General features: G+C 35.3%; 1 long non-coding RNA gene across 2 annotated transcripts in view; it reads right to left on the reverse strand.

The window, feature by feature from the left end:
* LOC106017899 (uncharacterized) overlaps positions 1-21569 on the reverse strand; it is a 63060-nt gene that overhangs the window by 6693 nt on the left and 34798 nt on the right. For both annotated transcript variants that reach the window (XR_003499222.3, XR_002403373.4), the window contains exon 4: positions 8941-9073. This is a non-coding gene — a long non-coding RNA (uncharacterized lncRNA). The remainder of the gene's footprint in view (positions 1-8940; positions 9074-21569) is intronic.

Consider the following 21569-nt stretch of genomic DNA (forward strand, 5'->3'; position numbering starts at 1 on the left):
CCAGCTGAGGAAACCTCATAGAGCTCCTTTGCCTTATGCATGTTTTATGCTGTGTTTTGGGGGTTGTCTGAATCTGAAACTCCAAACTAAACACTAGTAAACAAAGCACAAAATGCAAACGTGAAACAGTGTTGGATGACATTTGCAGAAAACAAAGGTGATGGCACAGCAATGAGTTCTCAGTGGAGTCTATTAAGTCAAGTGTGTGGGAGTTTTGTTTTTCTTTTAACAGATATCAGGCTTGTGGCTTACTTCAGCAGATTTCCAGATAGGTCTGTTTGTATTTTATACCAGCAAGCCCTCATCTGACTAATCTTACTGAGGTACTCCATCTTCAGTACAGAGGATTAAGTTCCAGCAAAACTATGCAATGTACAAACACTTCTCATATGACTTCACTGTCCTTCTGTTGCTTCCAGGTTATTTTCAAGTCTACTAAACAACCACTTTTAGAGTTATCTACTACAAACTGCTCCAGAATTCAAGACCTTGTGCTAAAAGGGACCAGCCCAAGGCACCTGGGTGGAATTGCTTGTTGACCATTTTTTCCAAAGTGGCTCAGAAGGAAGAGTTTTCAAAGATATGAATAGCTCTTTTTAAATCACTCTCACGTTATCTGGTATAATTTAGAAGTCAGGTTATTTTTTATTCTTTCTTCGTTTCCAAGAATTCTGGGCAGTGGAATCTTTTAATGGTTGTATTCATTAGTTACAGTCATGATCTCCAGGGGATCAGGAACAAAAAGTTACTCACAGCTCTGGACAATCAAAGACAAGGTGAAAGTCAGAGAAACTCATCTGTTGTTTTTTTTTGTAGAGAACATCAATCAAATCTGAAGCTTTTTTCTCCCCCTCCTCCCTGAATTCTTTACAAAATTCATGGCAAACCGTATGTGTCAAAGCTTGGATAATGCTACCCAAATCAGTTTCCTGTGAAACTAATTCAGACATTACCATCTATTACAATTATTCATGATCATAGGTCCAAGCAGCAGAGAAAAAGTGAAAAATGAAGGGTCAAAACTTTTGATGTCTTAATCTTGTATCTTTTGGAAATATTGCACTGAACCAACACAATGAATATTTATGCAAAGGCAAAAAAAAATCCATACATTCAATGACCCATATATTTTAGCTTCAACTTTGCAAACAAGTTTCCGTGATTAAAAAATAACTGCTTTGTTTCAGATTATTTACAGGTAGAATACTTTTCCCTCCATAGTGGAGTTTATCTCTAAGTGCATTTTGGAAAGTGAACAGAGTACTAAATTTTCATAGTAGTCTGAATTGAGGATATCTGATTGAATAATCTGGAGATTTAGTCTCATCATGAAGGCTTCCTAATTGTACTCTCCTCAGACAGACCAGAATTAATTCTTGCTATTCTTTGCCTGAAATGTATCTGGGCTGATACACTGATAATAATTTTCTTATCTCAGAGACAGATAGCTAAAGAGAGAGACTGGAAAAATAAAGGGAAATGTTGAAGGTGATTATCATAATGAGAATATTAATTAGCTCTATTTCAAACACCAGTTGTTGTCACATGAATCAGCAAGCAACTTTCCAAGTGTATTTTATGAGCTTTTTCTCAAGCTGTCATTAAAGTCAGAAGGTGCCTTCTCTATAAGGAAAATAACACTTGATTTCAATACTTGGAAAAAATGAGTGCGGTTAGACCCATAGAATCTCTTCTTTTTAAACCTTCAGACATTTCCTATACATGATTACATGATCAATTGGAAATAACAGAGTTTAAAAAACAAAGGTGACTTTCCTCCTTTCAGTAAGCAGGGAGAGGTGGTACATAGTCAGGTAATGGTTGCACATGGTGAGTACCAGGAATCTAGACTCCCACTATGGCCTTCTAATAATATAAAGAGAAGCAAAGGAAGCAACTTATCTCCTTCTGTCTTTCCTAAGAGGATACTCAAGCTCCCTCAAGCCTCTGAACTCTGCCTTCTATGGACACCCTCAAAAGGCTCATGGTTTATCTTGTTATGCTTACAAAATGCCACTATATCAAGATGCAGCTGAGGCTGCTGCTCTAGGGGGAAAGTGCTCCCCCTGCCCCCCCCCACCCCCTCAGTTGTGCTTCATAAACAAGGGCTTTGGGGGTTGTATTGGGATTATTTTCTAAATCATTTTGCAGTTCCAATTAGATTTCTGAGCACACTGCGAGCGCTACTGCTCCTCAGGTTTCTACCAGCCATTCAGAGTGTGTTGTAAATTGTTTATATCAGAAGAGTCTCATTTTGTGTGCTCTTCCCATATGCCTGATCTCCCTGGCTCTCTTACATTAAGTCCCTGTTTTGGGGCAGGAGTTGTCTAGTTTAATATCAGACTAGAAATTCAACAATCTGACATTTACTCCCACTCCCAGACTAGTCATGAAATTCACAAGCTTAAACCCAAGCCTGAAATGCCTTACAGGACATCTCGCAGCACAGCAGGGTCTAACACTGCCTGCTACTTGCATTTAGCCTGTTTCCAGAAGATGAGTTAGCCTTCTACTAATTTAGGTTATACAATCCAGTAGGTTTTCAAGAGTTGTATCACATCCTCGTTAAATTCAAATAAGCTATACCTCCTTCTAACTCTGCCCACTTTTCACTCAGCCAGGTACTACAGCTGAATTTATCTAACATACTCAACTCACGAGGTCAAGCTCATTATTATTAAAAACTTAATTCTCACTTCCTGGTTTTGTTTCCCTGATAATTAATGGCGTGGTAAACTATAGTAGAGGGATCAGGTTAGCCATCCAGATTACAAATAACTCCTATAAAGAAAGAAAATAGAAGTTTAAAGCAGGCTTTCTAATAGGTATGAAATACATGAAACAGAGGCTTTGAAGAAGAGCAAAGATCAACACGTTTTATTTTCACTCCTTAGTAATTTTTCAAAGATGTAAGAAGAATTTGTGCCTTTGCTGTGTTTCAATGTAACACCCTCTCCTTTAACCCTCCCTGACAACCTCTCAGATTGGATAGAGCCCCACCAGCACTGAGCTTCAACTCTTCACAGCATCTGCTTCCTTACCCTCATCTTAGGGAAGCCACCTTACCCCCAGCTTCCTATCTTCCTATCATGGCATCTGCGTGATCAGCTCCACAAAATGTCTTGACCTGTGTCCCATAACCCACTTTTATAGCTTCCCTCATGAGGCACACACCTGGTCCCACAGCTGATCCCAGAGAAGAAACACCAGCTTGCTTAGAGCCAGGACATCAATTCTAGTTTATAGTCTTAGCTTTCCTCACCTCTGAGGCTAAACACCTTCCAAGTAACAGTAACTTTCATATTTTTCTTTTGGATTTTTAAAAATATGTAAGTATACATATCAATATTAGTTTATGACTAGAATAAAATAAATTTCCTTGTTGCTTTCATAGCCAGAGATTCATATAGAGTTAAAATGAATAGGAAGGATTTTTTCTGAGCTTTCCTAAAACTGCCTTCCCAGTAGTAGCATTTACACAGGAAAACAATGAAACTGTGATGTGAAGTCACGAGATAAAGTCCTTAATTCGTACTACCATTATTCTCCTAGTCATTCAATATTCATTTTTATATTACAGTAACACCTGCAAGATGCATTGCTAGGCAATATGTAACCACAGACAAAATGAAGGAAAGAGGCCTGTAAATCCATAATGACATACATTTCACTTCTGTAAGGAGCTGTAAAACTGGATGTCCATCTAGGAGCAACACTTGTAGAAGCTGAAGAATGCTATATTTACAATAATGTATTGAGCAACTGTACAAGGTGCTAGATGTCTCCAGAAATGTTTATATGTTGCATTTCAATGTAAGGTGTATTCTTACAGGACTTGACTCATGCATCAAGACAACCAAAAGCCATGCTGGTACTATGCCAAATCTAATTATAAGTTTGGCTTGTCATTGTGCTAATGGAGTCAAGGAATATTTGCTCAATACAATGTTGGTGTATCGCAGAACATGATCTTTATCTTTTGTGATTCTAAAGATCAATCTTTTAAAAATAAAAATAAAAAAATAGGATGCACTACTTTTTTTTTTATTTTTTAAATTATCTTTGAAAAAATATTTGCCATGCTTCTTCTGCATTATTTCTTACTCACATTCTTTACACTTAAAATTTTTGTGATAGTGCACTCATATTTGCCTACCATTATTTATAATTACCCGTGGCACTCCCCATAATAGTCAAAAATCCTCTGTTGTGCTATTTGTAACAGAAGGAGACTAGATCTTTAAGAGAATTGTTTCTGAGTGCAGTCACAAGCTGTTACTCTAACAAGCAGCACACAGGTTTCCTCGCGCTTTTCAACAATTCCTCGTGTCAGCTGGAATTACGTGCCCCACAAACTACCCTTTTTAAATGTCCTATTTATAACCACATGAGAATGTCTGAGTGCTCAGATCTGTAACATAAATTCACTGTTTGTCTTTGTTTCTTCTATTTCTGATTTTAAAAATGATATTTCTTCAACATAGTTGGTTGCTGTCACCCATCAAGCATTTTTAACAATTTATGCTATTTTCAGACATTTTTCATGGTAAAGTTTTTCATTATTTCTCACAATCTTTCTTAATTAAAACAATAAAAGCTTTTCCATTTTTATATTCTATGGTCTTTTTTTGTTACCAGATTTGTTTTTCACCTTCCATATTTACTGTATTTGTTCATGGTCTTGTTTTCTTGGTCAGGGAATCCATAGTTCCTCATGGTCTATGTCCCTTCAGGCTATTTGATTTCTTGGGATTTGCATTGCTTTTTGCCTTACACTACATTTCCCAACATTGCATGGATCTTTTGAGCTCTTTGGTGTCACTACAATTCATGTGCTGCGTCCAAGGTAAATACATGAAATGAATCTGCATTTCTACATCTTTTAAAAATCAACCAATCTATGTATATATCACTCTATCCATTTGGTTGAGAGCACCTACACCATCCTCCCTAAGCTTTCTGCCATCAGCCTCTTCCCTCTTTTTCTTTTGTTCAGGTTTTCATTATTCAGATTAACACATTTCTTAGTGAAAAGCACCATTATTAATATTTATAGGAGTATGAATTGAATACCATCACAAAAGGAAGTTTCAGTAAACATGAAGAAAAAGCTTTCTTATTCTCAGCCTTCACCAGTCCATTTGTAATCCTGCTTCTGCACCCTGGAGGGAACAGTGGCTTCCCCAAACCCTGAGTAGATGAGCAGAAACTGCTACAGAAATAACTGGAACCCTCCCACCCACAGAAAGGTGTAGGTACATTGATACACTTCCTGAGCAAAATTGTGTCTGAGATTGTAATGATGCCTAGTGTACTTAAGTCTCTGACAATCATCTGCAAATAATAGAAAAGTCGTACTACATTCATTTAGCAATATATTAGCAAAAAAGAAAAGAGCACTGGACTTCATTCTTTTATGAAACAATTTTACTCTCCAGCTTCTGCTGCTGGAAGTTGAACTGAAGGATGGTCCTTCACTAACGTGTAATAGCACGGGAGTTACGGCTGCCACTTCGCCTCAGCTGGGAAGGACTGCAGATGAATCAGCACCAGCTTCCCAGATGAAAATAGCTGTATGTCTTTTAAATTTTTAATGGAGATTAACACTTTGTCATTGCAGTGCATTGCTCAGTGTAACATGTTGAATAATGCTCCGTGTTGAATAAGGGAGCATAATGGCACGATGCACTGAAAAGATACAGTGACAAATCTCTGACATAAAACATGTCCTTGTTTGAACTGGTATTTGCCTTTCCAAAATAATGACAGACACATCCCCATGATGGAGGACATGGGATGGCTTTCCATTTATTTACTAGTAGATGTATAAATCCAAAGAAGAAAGTTAATTAGACTCCCAGTGTGCAAGCCAGTGGAGTACACTCTGATTGCTAATTATTTTAATATAGGTAAACAGCTATTGACAGTAGAAGTAATTTTCTTCCATCCACAGTTAAGAGGCTGGCAGGTATCAGTATAACAGCTCAGAGCAAACCTAAGGCAATCTAAATTAAGGGTTTTAATCAATATGCAAATTGTTATTGTAAAATACATCAATGGTATTTTACTCCAGCTGGCCCATCATTCCTCAAGTGTTGCAGGTATTAGCTCAGCTCTGGATATTAGTCACTATTCTTTATCTTGACAGCCTATGTTTCTAAGTTGATATTATTTTTATTTTATTTTTTTTTAGCTACATTTTCTCTACCTAGAGAATCTTTTACTTTGCATAGTTGCTCTGGCCAACTAATTTTGCAAGAGGCAACCTGTGTGTTGTGTCAGACTGATGTTCAGAAGCACCTAACTGTATTTGTTTTCTTTTGGCATTGACTCCCAGAGGTAGACTGCTAGTTTTATAGCTCTAGGCTTTTGAAGAGTATTTTAGCTCATCTACCCCAGCATCTATTTGACCTTATATTTTTCAATTTACTTAAGTTACCTTAAAAATAAAATAAATTAAAAAAAAAAAGCTTAGTACTTGAAATTTCATTTGTGCATGCAATTGTGTAAAACTACTAAACAATACCTTCAAATTTAGTAAGCATGTTGCTTTTGCTTGTTGCATTACATACGCTTTCACTTCAGTGAAATTAGATATAACAGTGATTTTTGTCAATGCTAACCCAAGTTCTTTTCTGTTTAGTTTATTTTTAAATGTTTCTTGGGAGTGCTTGCCATTTCTGATATCCTCAGATACATCCAGCAGAGGAAAACACATAGGTCCTCCAATATTGCTCCTTCCAGATGGCATCAAGACCTTGTATCTGTAGCCATGACCAAAAATTTTATGGCTTGGATCAGCTTTGGATTAAAAAAAAAGGCCAAAAGTATATATATATGTATTTTTCAGTAATTAATATTTTCCCTTCTGCTAGATAGCTACAGCAATTGGTATAGGATAGCTGGGCATATTTTTCAGATCCAGAGGCATCCAAACTGCTTCGTAAAGTCTGGGATAAATACAAGACCACTACAAAAGAATATGAGGCAGAGAAAACAATCAAAGACTGAGAAGAAATACAGACTAAGAAGGCCACCCCAGAAGACAGAAGAAAATCCTTTCCATCAGCCTGAAAGCTCCTATTTTGTTTGGGTGGTTGTTCTGGGACAGCAACTGCTGATGCTAGAGGTGGCAGCAGGGAGGCATCTGGAATGATTAACCCAATGGCATCATCCACTGGCCCTGAATACAGAAAGGCAGTGGGTCAAGGAAACCTTATGAGATACCACCTTAGCTGTGGCTGACACCAGAGAGAGCAGAGGAGATTCACAGCAGGACTGTGAGACTTGGCAGTCCGCCGAATTCCACAATTAACCTCTGACCCACTCAGTAAATTTTGTAAGTCGATATGTTTATTACCCAAACACTGCCTATCCCAGCCCATTAAATGTTATTTAGCCAGGTTCTGTTTGGGTCTCCTATCATTTGTAGCACTGTGCTCATTCACCTGTGTCGGGTCCTCCTGTTAACGACTGCAGAAGTGGTGGTGACTTTAGGCATGGTTTGTTTAAAGTCACTGGTGTCTTTCTTTCCTTTGGAACTTGCCACTGACTGTGTTCATGAAAATATAGCAAAACTGCTGGACTTTGTAGTGAAAAACAAATTGAAAACATAAAAAAAAAAAAAAAAACCTTGAAATAATTTTTCATTAATATTAATATGCACTTTTGGACCCCTGTTCTTCAGCAAGTCTGAAAGTGCACCTAAGTTCACTGCAGACACAGAAGTCAGTTCATTACCTATGAAACACCCAGCATTCTTTGGGTAGTAAAAAAATAAGTAAGAATAACATTGTAAAAAGTTGCCATTCTTCAGCATAGTTCAGAGAGGCCAATTCCATAGGGGTCTTCATACAGTTATTTTTATGCATTCGTTGCTCGTTGACCAGGATAATCAAATAGAATATTCCATTTGCTTCCTGCTGTTTAAGTGCCTAATTCAAAGCTAATTGAAGCCAATGGCAGATATTCATAGACTTTAATGGACCAGCCATAATCTTATCTCTACCCTTGTTGTGTAAGTTATTGTATTTATCCTGATTACTTTTACCTTTACATACATACATGAATTCATGCATATTTATAGTTTTTACATGCATAATCATCATCTCTAAGTAGAAGTATTTGAAAGTAGTTATTAAATTAAAATATATTTCATGACAGGTATTTACATAGACCTATGACTACAATAATAGCATATATATAGGTTCTTATACTGTATTTCTTACTCTGATTTCCAGTATAGCAGTTATCACTAGAAAGACATAGCTAAACGACAAGGTTTCTTTGTTACTTCAGCTACATGGGCAGAACTTAAGCTATTAATGTGATTATACTAACAGCCTATACATATTTATGCCCTAATGGCATTACTTCAGCTACTGTGAATAGAATATACTGTGAACAAAAAGCTAAAGTACATGAGATTCTTTATCTCATGGAGAAAAAAAAATAAAAATAGTGTTACCTAGGGGAAAAAAATGTCAAAAGCTATATATTTATTTTTCTTTATATTAAAGTGTTTTAATTTAAAAATTGTTTTACCTCCCATTTGTATCCACAGGTATTAATTTATTTCCATCTCCTGGTTCTAAGGCATCCAGCCTTTTAATTTTTTAGAATTTAATGAGTATTAGCAAATTGAGATAGAGATTTAAATCAATATCTTGATGTCTCACAAGGAAGAATTCTGGAAGCACAATGTGAAATAAAATAACCAATGATAGACACTAATATGATTCATATTCTCTTCTGTTTTCTCTGCTACCAATGCTTTTGAGCATTCCCAAAGCCCTTATGGTGCTGCAAATTCTAATGTCACTTCTTGTGAATGTCTGAAACTTGTGTGAGAAATTACAGTCTGTCCTTCTACCTTAGCGGTTTCTTTTCCTATGCTTATGTTTTGAGGAATGTCTGTACATGCTATAAAAAGTTACTTACCCAATTTGTTGTGTTTTTGTTGTCAAGAAGTTAATATTGAATGCCTGACACAAAGCAGTCAAAAGACAAATTCTAAAACAGTAGTAGTGTAGGCTCAGCAACACTCCGCTTTCTCCTGTATTGAAGCATGGCACTGAATAAAAATAAAAATAAATAAATAAATTAATTAAATAACAATGTGGATTTTCTTAATGTAATATATTTATTTAGCAGTGCAACAGTTCTTTGTGTCATGCTGTACAGCTGGGACAACACACATTTCTGACTAATTCTGTTTTGTACTTGACTGCTGCTGGAGTAAGGACAGGTCTGTCCCAAGTGTTTGTAAAAAATTCTTTTTTTTTTTTTCCCTTCCATATAGTTAATTTGGCATATAATTACAATTCCAGATACACAATATTTGGATACTTAATAGTGCATTAAGCAAGTTACATTTAATGTTTTGATATAATTTAATCTTGCTATGTGTCAATATTTATCTCCTAATTAATAGCATATTTACTTCTCTTCCATACATTGGTGTGCCAATTATGAGCTTAAACACTCTCCAGTTCAATACTCACAGTGGAAATTAAATATACTAAACCGAATTTGTCTTTGATGTAGCTCCATCAAATGAATTTACTTCAAGTATATGTTTGATCTGCTATATAATGCTAATACAATTTGAAAGTAGTTTATAGATTGTAATTTCCTTCTGTGATTGTAATTGCTTCAATGGGTATTGCACATACCCAAGAAAGAGTGTTTTAGCAGTGCTTTAGTCATAATCTCCAGTTTTCTTTACATGGATTATTTCAAGTTCATCACACATCAGGCACTATAAAAACTGAAAATGTACCTAAAACACTATTTATTTTTTTTTTTATGAAATGGACCATTTAATAGGTTTAGCTTGTCATTTTTCATCATTTGAGGAAGAATTTTGACAGATATACATTAAACTAAATTGTATTCTGTCTCATTTTCCCTTTCTCTTTCTCCATTCATCTCTTTTAACATGCAAAATAACTGGATTATTTAAAGTCTGTGAATACTAAATATTTTATCTTTTTTTTTCCTTTTTTTTTTTTCTTGAATTGGGATCATAGAATTTTTACAGACTTTTTTTCTTCAGAATTTTTAGTTTTAATGAATTTTTAGTTTTTTACTGAATTTTCTTTCTCTTTATAAACATATATATCCATCTGGTAATATTAAAAGTACGCTTTTAATATGGTAGATTTCAGTGAAGAAAAAATATATGTCACTGCTCTATGATTTTATATAAAATTATTTACTACTATATGCTATTATACCTGCTCATACATCATTGTTATATTATTCCATTGCATTTGAAGCTTTTTTGGTCAAAGTAATTTACTGCTAGCCTCCCATTTACCCACAGCACTACAGTCTTACGCTGCTATTTGTCCATGGTAAGCTATAAGGTAGATTGTTTAGATGAGGTAAGAGATTGAAGAGGTGATAGATCCCTATCATGGTCAAACACAACACTCCTTGTGCCATATGCCAGTGACATGCCCTCAGTAACCTTCTGGGGAAGTGGGACTGGAAAGGAGGGTACTACAGTACATAGACAGGGTTTTGTGCATTTCTGGGTCTTAAAACGTCTGCTTTGCTCAGGATGTTTCTTAGGGAAGAATAAGCATTTAACTGCAGTCCAAGTACACCTTCAATGGCTGGTCTGTGCTCTCACTTTTTCTCCGTTCTTTCTCCACACACTTTATCAAGTACTCTGTGAGTCAGGGAACACAAGGGGAAAAAAATCACACTCGCCCACACAACAAAATTATGGAGCAGATCACGACAGAGATCACGACTGTTTTGCAATGGAGCTGGCACTTCAAAAATTGTGACTCTTCTGTTTCCCAGTGTTTCTGTTTCCCAGCAGCTAACTGAACATTTCAGCAATTGTACTGAATCTTCAGACACAAGGAAAGTAATAACAGAGTAGAGTCAGAGAAAGTAATTTACATAGCAGAAGAAAAATAAATAAATGGGATCTTCAGAAAGTGAAAAGAAATGATACATACAACAGCAAGCCATTTAACAGGAAACACTTACTTCATTTTATCTTACAGCTAGATAAACATAACTATAAAAACAAAACTATATCATCAAGATAGAATTCAGTTGGACATAGAGTAAAGGGAATTCAAGTGAATCCCAAATGAAAGATAAAATTAAATTATTTTTGTCATAAAATTTTTAAATGTCAGTACTTCAAATAAAATAATGTAATGACTTAAATAGTTCTTTCTATTAGGATTATAGAAAGCTAGAACATAGAAGAAGCAAAGGAAGAGGTATAAACTAGGACAAGGTAAACATTGCCACAGTAGAATTATACTTCTGTAGTTCTAAAATAATAATGGAAATGTTAGTGTAAAGGACTGAATTTACTCTCATTAAACTCAGAGCTAATGCTGCCTTTAGTAAGACAAAACTGAGCATAGAAGTCCATCCCACTTAAATCCACAGTGATTTTAGTTATTTCTGTTCATCTATGTGTTTTTTAAAATCTTTTGCATAAACAGAAGTAAGATACCACCAGTTTTGTTGCCACGGGTTATCGGTCTGTCCCATTCAGTGTACTGCTGCTCCTCACCATCCTTGTTGCTATTAGAAAACAACCTTTATTTTGCATAACAGATGTCTGGTTCTGCTCTAGTTAAGAGGGAAATATTTTCTTCGGAAAAACAACATTCTTATTCACCAAGTCCCATATTTGTTTATTAACTGTTTCTTTTTTCTCTGCTGTCATCCAGCCAATCTCCTTTGGAGACATACAGATAAAGTAACATTCAGTAAGGGCCCATCACCACAAATTAACACACCTCAAATGCTAAATATCAAGAATCAGGCATGCAGTTAATTGCTGACAGTTAATCCACAGAGGAAAATAACTCACAAAAGTTCAATCTAATCATGAATGTATTCAAGGAAATTATAATCTACTCATGATGATTCCATGTTGAGGAACAGACTCTGAGCTCACTGAGTGAATTATTCATTGCGAATTGTTTGTGAATCCTACAAGAGCCATATATTTTTCCTGGTATGCCACTGAAAGAAATGCATTTCCTTGCAAACACAAATGAAAATTGCAAATGCAATTGCAAAATTAGATCAGAATTACATTGTCATTGTCACTGCAGTTGATCACTGTGGCTTAAAAACAGACTGCTTTTCTACAGGCCAACGTCAGAAAAAAAATACAGTAAAACTTTGGCCTGTGGCTAAATGTTCATCTTCAATGAAAGACTGACAGGATGGTCAGAAATGCAGCTCAAAACTATAGCTCTTCGTTCACCTATTAATCACAGAGAAATTGGATCAATGGATTTTCATTTCTCAGACCTTCCCAAAAGGTTTCCCTGTGACCAAAGATGTTCTACCTTACTTTATTATTTCCTCTCACACTTTGAACAGTCAACTTTATATTAAATTCCTGGAAAACTATCCATCAATATCAAGCCAAAAAGTAGATAGTACCTCTTTAGAAGACCCAGCAACACCTCTAACGAAAAAAGACTTGTTTTCAAAAAAATAGCATCTATTCTTATGTTCTTAATTTCAGAGAAAGAAATCCTTTTGAACCACATTTTTTCAAGAGTTGCAGTAGTTGCTGAATAAGTGGACAACATCAACCAATTTGGAATGCCTGCACTCTGACACTTCTTTCTGTCAGGTAGGGCTTTCTGTCAACTGCAGTGTTGTTCTTTTAGTTAGGATATAAAGGAGGGTTTCTAACCATCATCTCATATGTATCTTATATGAAATATATATATATATATATATATGGCACAGTGAAGCAAATATGCTCTATTAATGATAGATAATATGCCACTGAAGTATAAATGTAATCTGTATTTCTTCTGGTTTTGAATCAAAAAATACATTGAGGAGCAATAGAGAGTTCACAAAACATGCAGAAATACAATACTTTCTTTAGTTGGTCTCAGTTCTTTTTTTTTTTTTTTTTTTTTTTCCCAGAAGTTAGATGGAGGTTAAGGCAGCACAGAAGAAGCTTTCAGACAAACATTTTAATGACTAGTCATTTCCACTAAGATTTATTTTTTTTTTCTTTATCCCAGAGGAAAAATAAGCTAATGTCACTTTTATGGTGGAAGCTACTTTGCTTTCTGATTATTCAGAGACATCACTTGGGATCAAGATCTAGTCCAAGGTCCATTTCATAAAAAAAGAAAAAAGAAAGAAAAAAAATAAAAACAACTGAAATAAAATAACCATCAAAACCCTAAAAAGTACACTCACGCTAACTGGTTGAATACAAAGGCCTCAGAAACATACATATGAAACAATTTTTCATTATCCCACTCCCTGTTTATTTGCACCTTTTGAACATGAAAAAACAAAACAAACAAACAAACAAACAAAAAAACTTCTAATATAATGTATGGTTTTCCCAAATTATTTCATTTCCACTGTCTATTTCAGCAAGAAATAAGGCACTGCTAGTCCTTTTTTTTCTAAAAAAACAATTATAAATACAAACGTATAAAATATTCCTAAGTAACAAGGAATGAAAAACAACATATTTCAGTATTTACTCCTCTACTTTCCTTTTCTATACTGTGCAGTAAAGCAAACTTGAGAAAGGGTACCTAGTCTTGAGGTTAATTATAAATAAATTAAGATTTCTGTTAAAACAAAAGTGGTGCTTAGGTGCTTTTTCACTTGTGCATTATGAGAGGCTTTCTAAACCTTTTCTCAGGATAAGTTTCTAGAACTTAGTTTGAGAGTTTTCTGGCATGCTCTTCCTGGCCCCTCATTAACTACTTCTTACATAGATTGCTCAGCACAGCCACTGAGGACCTTTTCTGTCCCACTTACTCATATGAAGTATTTCTGTACCTTGCTCTTGTGGAATAGTCGTACTGACTGTATAGGCTGAATGGTCAGAATAGTATTCAGAGTATTCAGAGTGAATAAGGGGGCAGGATTAGACTATTATTGCTTTCTCATCAGACTGACAAAACAGTACATGCTTAAATCTGAGAATGTAATCTTGATCTTCCTACTATGCATTTTTTCATAGTAATGAGATATGTAGTAAGAGAAATAGTAAGAGAAATGCCTTCCCAGGCAACTTTGCTTTGCAGAATAGCTTTTCTCCAGAATCTTAATGCTGTAACTAGGATTCTGGAAGTGGGAACTCTTCTTGTGGCTAGTCCAATTGATATAATATGTTTAATATTACATACATTTTTTGTAGTATATTATAAATTTACAGTGTGATATATGTGATATAATACAATATCAAATATAACATAAACTTAATATTTTATAATAAAATAAATAACATATATAAACATATACATACATAAAATCCTAGTAATAAATGAAATAGTGGCCTAACAGAAACTCTCATCAGAATCTCTTCCAGCCTTTTATGTAAAAGATTCAGTATTAAGGGAATTTACATTAAATGCATTAAATATTTTGAGAAAGCAGAAGTAAGCAAATCCCACCATGTTAAAACTAAGACAAAAGTGTTCATGGCCATCTACTGAAGGAATAATTTTAATTTCAAGGAGAAAGATACCATGCCCCCTTTGAAAATTTTGTCCAGAATGTTCAAAAGCATAATTGCATGATATTTTTTTTTCACAACCTTGCTTTGTTCAAGGTGATCAGTAGAAGTAAAAAATTAAGAAAAGAGGAAGATTACATTTCTGTGATTAAGCTATTAAACAGAGACCAAGACAAGCTACAAAAAGCAGACCTCTAATGAAATATATCACTCTGGAAATACTCAAGAGGCTGAAAAAAACATTAATTCTGTGCTTCATTTTAACCTGTTTAGTATTGAACATTTCACTATTTTTTTTTTTTTTTCCCACAAAATGTCTGATTCATTCATCTCATTTTCAGTCTAAATGGAGTTAAATATCCTTTGTGTTTTCATTTTTTTAATTAAATTTCCATTCTGCTTAACAAAGTAATCTATATACTTAGAAATTTGAATTAATAATGTTTTGTCTTAATGGCTTTACCTGCTAGTTAATATACTACCTATCATCTCTCATTCAACTGGTTGAATAAGCTAATTACTTCATTTGCTTTGTGTCTATGCTGTTTAATTCCTTTTGTTATTTTTTCATTTATAAAAATATGAATTTGATTATTTAACCATGTTCCAGACTTTTTTTTTTAAATATATTTTATTCAAAATACTTATCTAAGCTATACTTACATAGGGATCAAAACCAGCTTTATCCATTTAGGCTAATATTGATAGACCATATTTTGAACATAGAAAATTTGTGTCTTTCAGGTAATTTGAGGAATCTTTCTATTAAAAAGTGCAATTTCATTTGTGGCTGGAAAATATAAAAAAGTATAAGTGAGCTGAACTCATCTATAGTGTTTCATTGCTCTTTTTGATGAGTATTATTCTAGCAGGATAAATAATGAAACAGTGATAAAACTGTCTCATAATGCTGTTTAGTGGATACAACCCACACGTGATTAAATAGTAACATTAAATTCCTGGGCTCATGTCCTGATTTGTAATTATTGATAATCCAGTAAAAACAATCTGTTACCTAGAACTAAAATTGAAGCAATGACTTTTCTTTTCCACTGCTTCATGATGTGATGAATTTCTTACTAAATATGAAAAAAAAATATATATATAAGTTATTTCTTATATGTTTATTTTACAATGAATGCATTAGGACAGGCGTGTCAGTCATTGATCATTTTCATTTTGGAGAATTTTAAATTAAGGTAATTCTTATAATGTTTGATGAGTAATGAGTAAATTGATAAAGATGGTGATAAAATTGCAGATGTATTAGGTTGTACTTAACAAGGAAAAAATGTCTCAAAAGGTTATAATGAATTTGTCAGAAACATAGCTAAACCATGCATCTAGTTTCTTAGTGCTTTGAAACATTCACTTGCAACAAGAAGGTAAAGAATAAGCAAGAAGGCTACTGATGGTAAAATTCTTTAATTTATACTGCCTTTAAACACAATCTTTTCACTGTAGGCATTTAAGTAGTTCCATTAACTTTCTCAAGATAGCTCTCTCAGAAATTGTACTGAAAAATAATACAACAGCAAGAAAAAGATCTGACTAAATGGTCTGCTATGGGGGAAAATCTAAAAAGATTCTGAATTAATACATAATTACAATAAAAATGTAAAAAGAAACTTTTGCATACAACAGAGATAACAATATCACTTTATTTCATCCAAAATTGTTGCTATTAAATATTATTAACACTAGTACAGCTAATCAGCACCAAATTTGCATGAGAATACCTGCATCAATTCTTGATTTAATGTTATTCCAAATTTTATTATTACAGTTTGGCATCAATGGAACTCGCAATACACACAGAGTCTTATGAAGTTTCTTTCAAGGCTTATGTGTCTATAAATTTAAATGGGGCTTACGTAAACAAGGTTATCATGTTTGGGAAGAATGGAACTGAAAACAAAATACCTTGCTTTTGCTGCTTTCAAATATATTTAAACAGTGAACTGAATTGTCTAAATAAGACTTAAGTAAGAAAAGAATAATAAAAAGTATTGTACACTTTATAAAGTCAAGATATAGGGCTAATTTGTGCTGCTCTGATACTGCAAAGTGATCTCAGACTTCTCTAAGTGATTAAGGGAAAATAATGAGGTGCTGTTATGCCCATTCAGGTCTCAGCAGTCGGGTAAACTGGCTAGTGCAGCAGTGCCTGATAGACACCAATACAAAGTCATTTTGTCTTCTTCATTATGTACTAAATATGTCTAACCTACATAAATCTGGAAATACAAATAGATACATATTGTTCAGCAACAAAAAGCAAAGCTGGATTTTTCTGTAAAGCAAGGAAGTGCTGAATCTATCCCTCTCTCACACACACAAACACATGCACCATATTGTCATGGAACAAAAGGGAACAGTGCATTAAACGTCCCAGTTTTGTTGTTGAAAATGCATTTTTACACTTTATTTTAAAGTTCTTAGCAGAATCTACCTTTATTTCAGCCAGGTACTGAGGATTTTGAAAAATCTGACTAATTCAAGGAAGCACACAAAAATGCTAGTTCTGTTATAGATCTATATCATAATAAAGATCAAATTGTCCGAGTCTTCTATCTAGTTTCTCTCTGTAACTGCAAAGGGTTCTTGAGCTCCCTCTTCCCACAATTACATTTGTTTTCTGTCATGCAATGACATTTTTTAAATTCTGTTCAGTAAAATATTTCTAGCTCCATTACAATAAATTTAGCCTGGTGTCACACCAACACGATTAATATTAACAAATGCCACAGCGGTTGCCGACTGCCTGTTGATTAGCTTCAAGTTGCCAATGGGGAATCTGCTTGACTTTTTGTCTCCTTCAGAGTTATATATCCCTGCTTTGTGAAAATAAAACTGACATAAAGATATAGGAAATAAAGATTTTGCAGGTAATCTGCTAAGTCTTGTCTCATTCCTGCTATCAGACAAGCAGTTTGCTTTTTACCTGCTATTGATATGTTTGACATCTGTCACAGAACTGCAGTGGCCTTTTCCCTTTTCTTCCAATAAAATCACCATCCTGAGGATGCACTGCTGGCACTCAGGCTGTTATCTCGAAGACCCACAGAACTTTTCAAAGATCTCTTAGGCTGCTCTTTTTTTTTCTTACAAGCTGTTCCTATCAGAAACATATTTCTAACCATGAGGCAAAGATGAAGAGCTATGGGAAATACCCCAAATATACACAACAAACCACCTGACAAAATCTGGTGGTAGGAGTAAAAACCAAGAATAATGTGACAGTGCCTGAGCACCTGCTGTGTGGTTAAGTGACAAGGATCACACTCACTCCCTTCCATCATTTTCTTCATCTGACACTTTTTTGGAGAAACCAGATGCTCACATTAGAAAAATAAGATCTTTTATTAATAATTGAGAAAATGTGTGCCTACTGGTTGGAGTTTATATTCCTTTAGTTTCCTCCTTCACACTGTTTATATGCTGAAGTTTATTGGAGTCAATGTATCCCACAGATAAAGATATCTGAAACCAAACCAAACCACACACATACACACACAAAAAAAAAAAAAAAAAAAAAAAAAAAAAAAAAAAAAGGCTATTTAGGAATATTTAGGAAGCCTAGCACTTATATTACAAAATGTTTATGAGAGTGAAATATAACTGGAAGCAATTTAGTACAGAGAGTTCAGAGAAGTGCCTGCAAAGGGCATTTTGCTCCGCATCTGCTCCATGCAACTGAGCAAATACCCACTAGAGGAGTGAAGAAGGCCTTGGATATCCATATCTTCCCTGCTTATCCAACACTACTTCCATTTATTTTCTGACCATAGAACATCTTTCTTGGAAGGGCCTTGCACTATGCTGGCTCTCCATGAAAGCTGTTAAGCTGTGTCACTCTGGGAGCAGACTGAAGAGTCTTGGTCATGTCTTTCCATGTGTCACGGGTCACATTCAGAAGATTGTTTCTGAACTTTCTATATTTATAGATTTTCACTCAACATGAAGCTTTAAAATTTATGTTCTTATTTATAAATAAACTTTATAACTTTTGACTGCATAGTTGCTATAAAAGTCAATTAAAATATATCTGATCTGAATAATGCAACTTTACCTCAGCAAACATTGTATATGCATATATATATATATATATGATCTGACTATTCAGGTATTCTGTTGCTTTATCCTAATCAAAAGAAAGGTAGAGCTTTAATTTTTTTAATGAGATAAAGCTTAGCAGGGAAAAGTAATAAAATGAATAAAGCAACAGACCTGAATTAAAAATTAAAAGAAATCTCTTTTCTCCTAAACCTAAACTCTCTGGAGGCACAAACAATTTTTCATTCTACCCTTGTTAAACTAAGAGATATCTGGCAAAATATGAATGTTTCATAAAGGAGTTTAGGCCTTTAATAGCAAATGAAAAAGTAAAAGGTGTTTGATTTTGAAGGAAGAAGTAGGAAACGAATTTGTCTTTTATGTCTGCATTTGAATCTGTCCAACAATGTTTACAATGTTTTTAGTTGTTCTTACTGTGTCCAGGCTCACAAAAAAACAGAGGGACAGCAAGTTCCAATACCGCAATACAATCTAGGGACAACGCAATTAATAACACTACCATTGTTAAAATATATATATATATATGTGTGTTAAAAAAAAAAAAAAAAAAAAAGTATTGTCTTGCTGTAAGACCTATACATAAGACCTATATGAAGAACAGATCTCACATCTGCCTCATAATGGTAATTCTTACCATATAAATGACATACATCTATAGACTAAGAGTCAAAGAGAATAAAAGTCACAGATAACTTCAAATATCACTGATATTTTACACTAGAACAAATTATCCTCTACAGTGGTCTGTTACGTAGAAGTCTTTTGCTTTGCAAATGCATTACATTTCTTCTTTCCCTGTTCAAACCTGTTTTTGCTCTTGCCTGGAAGTTCAAAGCGTGGTACAAGCTGCCTTGACTGGAAAAGCCAAGTCCTTTCCAATCTTCTCTGAGCACTGCAGCTCTGTGCCTCTCCACTCTTTACTGTCACTTTCACATTTTTTTCCTCCTTCCCAGCTGTCATAAAAGATGAGATTGAAAGCACTAAGGGACACTATGTGCAGCGTGCTTCTTCCAGCCCCAAACAACTCAGCAGGGTTTTACAGGATGATTTGCACAGTCATCTTCCAAAACCCAGGAAGCTGAAAGTCCTTGTTTTATTGAAGTGTACAAACACTAAGACAAAAAAAAGAAAAAAGAAAAAAAAAAAGATAAAAATGCACCATGTGCTATAAAAAAAAAGAGGAAAGAAGGAAAGAAAAACACAGTGCTGAAGAGATTCTTCATCATGACCAGCTGTAAGAACTGTTCTCAGTCCTTACATTGCCTGCCACCTCATGCCAAAACTCAACAGGGAACAAAAATTAAAAAAAAAAAAAAAAAGCCCTAAAAAAAGCCCTAAAGAAAACACCCGGGTAAAACATTTTGAAAGTACTAAAAAGGACTGTTAAAGTTTTAGAACAAGCAAAATACAGTCAATTGGTAAGAGTCCTAGGTAGACTGCATGTTGTGAAATATGCAGTTCTTTGCAAATACCATTTTCATAAAGCTCATTAGCAAAACACAGCTATGAAATCTAACACTGAAGGTTCCTGCTGCTAGGGATGAATATGATGTCAACAGAAACTATACTTACTGGTGTAGCATGTAACTTGGCTCTTAATTATTTTTTTTCTTTAAAATTACCAGGTTCTGTGACACAATGTGTTGTATTTTCAGAGCATATAATTTCTTCTGAATATCCAAGCACACGTATCAGTGTGGGAAGCAAGCTCCTACTGATACTGTGGGTGATATTCTGTCTTCATTTACTTCCAGTCATTCCCACTGGCATTGAAAAGATCTATATCACAGAATCACAGAATTTCTAGGTTGGAAGAGACCTCAAGATCATCGAGTCCAACCTCTGACCTAACACTAAGAGTCCCCACTAAACCATATCCCTAAGCTCTACATCTAAACGTCTTTTGAAGACTTCCAGGGATGGTGACTCCACCACCTCCCTGGGCAGCCTGTTCCAATGTCTAACACTTTCGGTAAAGAAGTTCTTCCTAACATCCAACCTAAAACTCCCCTGGCACAACTTAAGCCCATTCCCCCTCGTCCTGTCATCAGGCACATGGGAGAACAGGCCAACCCCCACCTCGCTACAGCCTCCTTTGAGGTACCTGTAGAGAGCGATAAGGTCACCCCTGAGCCTCCTTTTCTTCAGGCTGAACAAGCCCAGCTCCCTCAGCCACTCCTCGTAGGACTTGTTTTCCAGACCCCTCACCAGCTTCGTCGCCCTTCTCTGGACTCGCTCAAGCACCTCGATGTCCTTCTTGTAGCGAGGGGCCCAAAACTGAACACAGTACTCGAGGTGCAGCCTCACCAGAGCCGAGTACAGGGGGACGATCACCTCCCTAGCCCTGCTGGCCACACTGTTTCTTATGCAAGCCAGGATGCTGTTGGCCTTCTTGGCCACCTGAGCACACCTGAGTGGGCTCATATTCAGCCCACTATCAACCAATACTTCCAGGTCCTTCTCTGCCTGGCAGCTTTCCAACCAATCATCTCCCAGCCTGTAGCTCTGCTCAGGGTTATTGCACCCCAGGTGCAGGACCTGGCAAGAAGAAGATATATGGAAGATATATGGAAGAAGAATACATTATTTTTGCTTTTGCTTTTTTTTTCAATTATTGTTATTGCTGTATGGTTAATCATATATTTATTGGTTACCAGAGATAGAGTGCAGGAACACAATAAGATCTATTTGTAGTACAGGCTATATAATTACCATTTGTAATAACACTTTTATTCACTATCTGCAATAAAATTAACTTATGTGCCTACAGTCACTGGTGCAAATTGAAGTGCTTGCCTTTCAGGTGCCCATTCCTGCCATATGTCCATAGGCTACTCTGGACAGATTCCTGGTTCCTGGGGCCATGGAGCAGAGGTCATCTTATCTTTTGCTTCCTTGCTGACACAGCACTGACACTACGTGACAACAAGGATGCAGAGATACCCTCAGTATATGACAGAGGCTCTTCCTCACACATCACGGGGCACTCTTT

This window comes from Anas platyrhynchos, chromosome 9 (assembly GCF_047663525.1).
Source record: "Anas platyrhynchos isolate ZD024472 breed Pekin duck chromosome 9, IASCAAS_PekinDuck_T2T, whole genome shotgun sequence".
Taxonomy (NCBI): domain Eukaryota; kingdom Metazoa; phylum Chordata; class Aves; order Anseriformes; family Anatidae; genus Anas; species Anas platyrhynchos.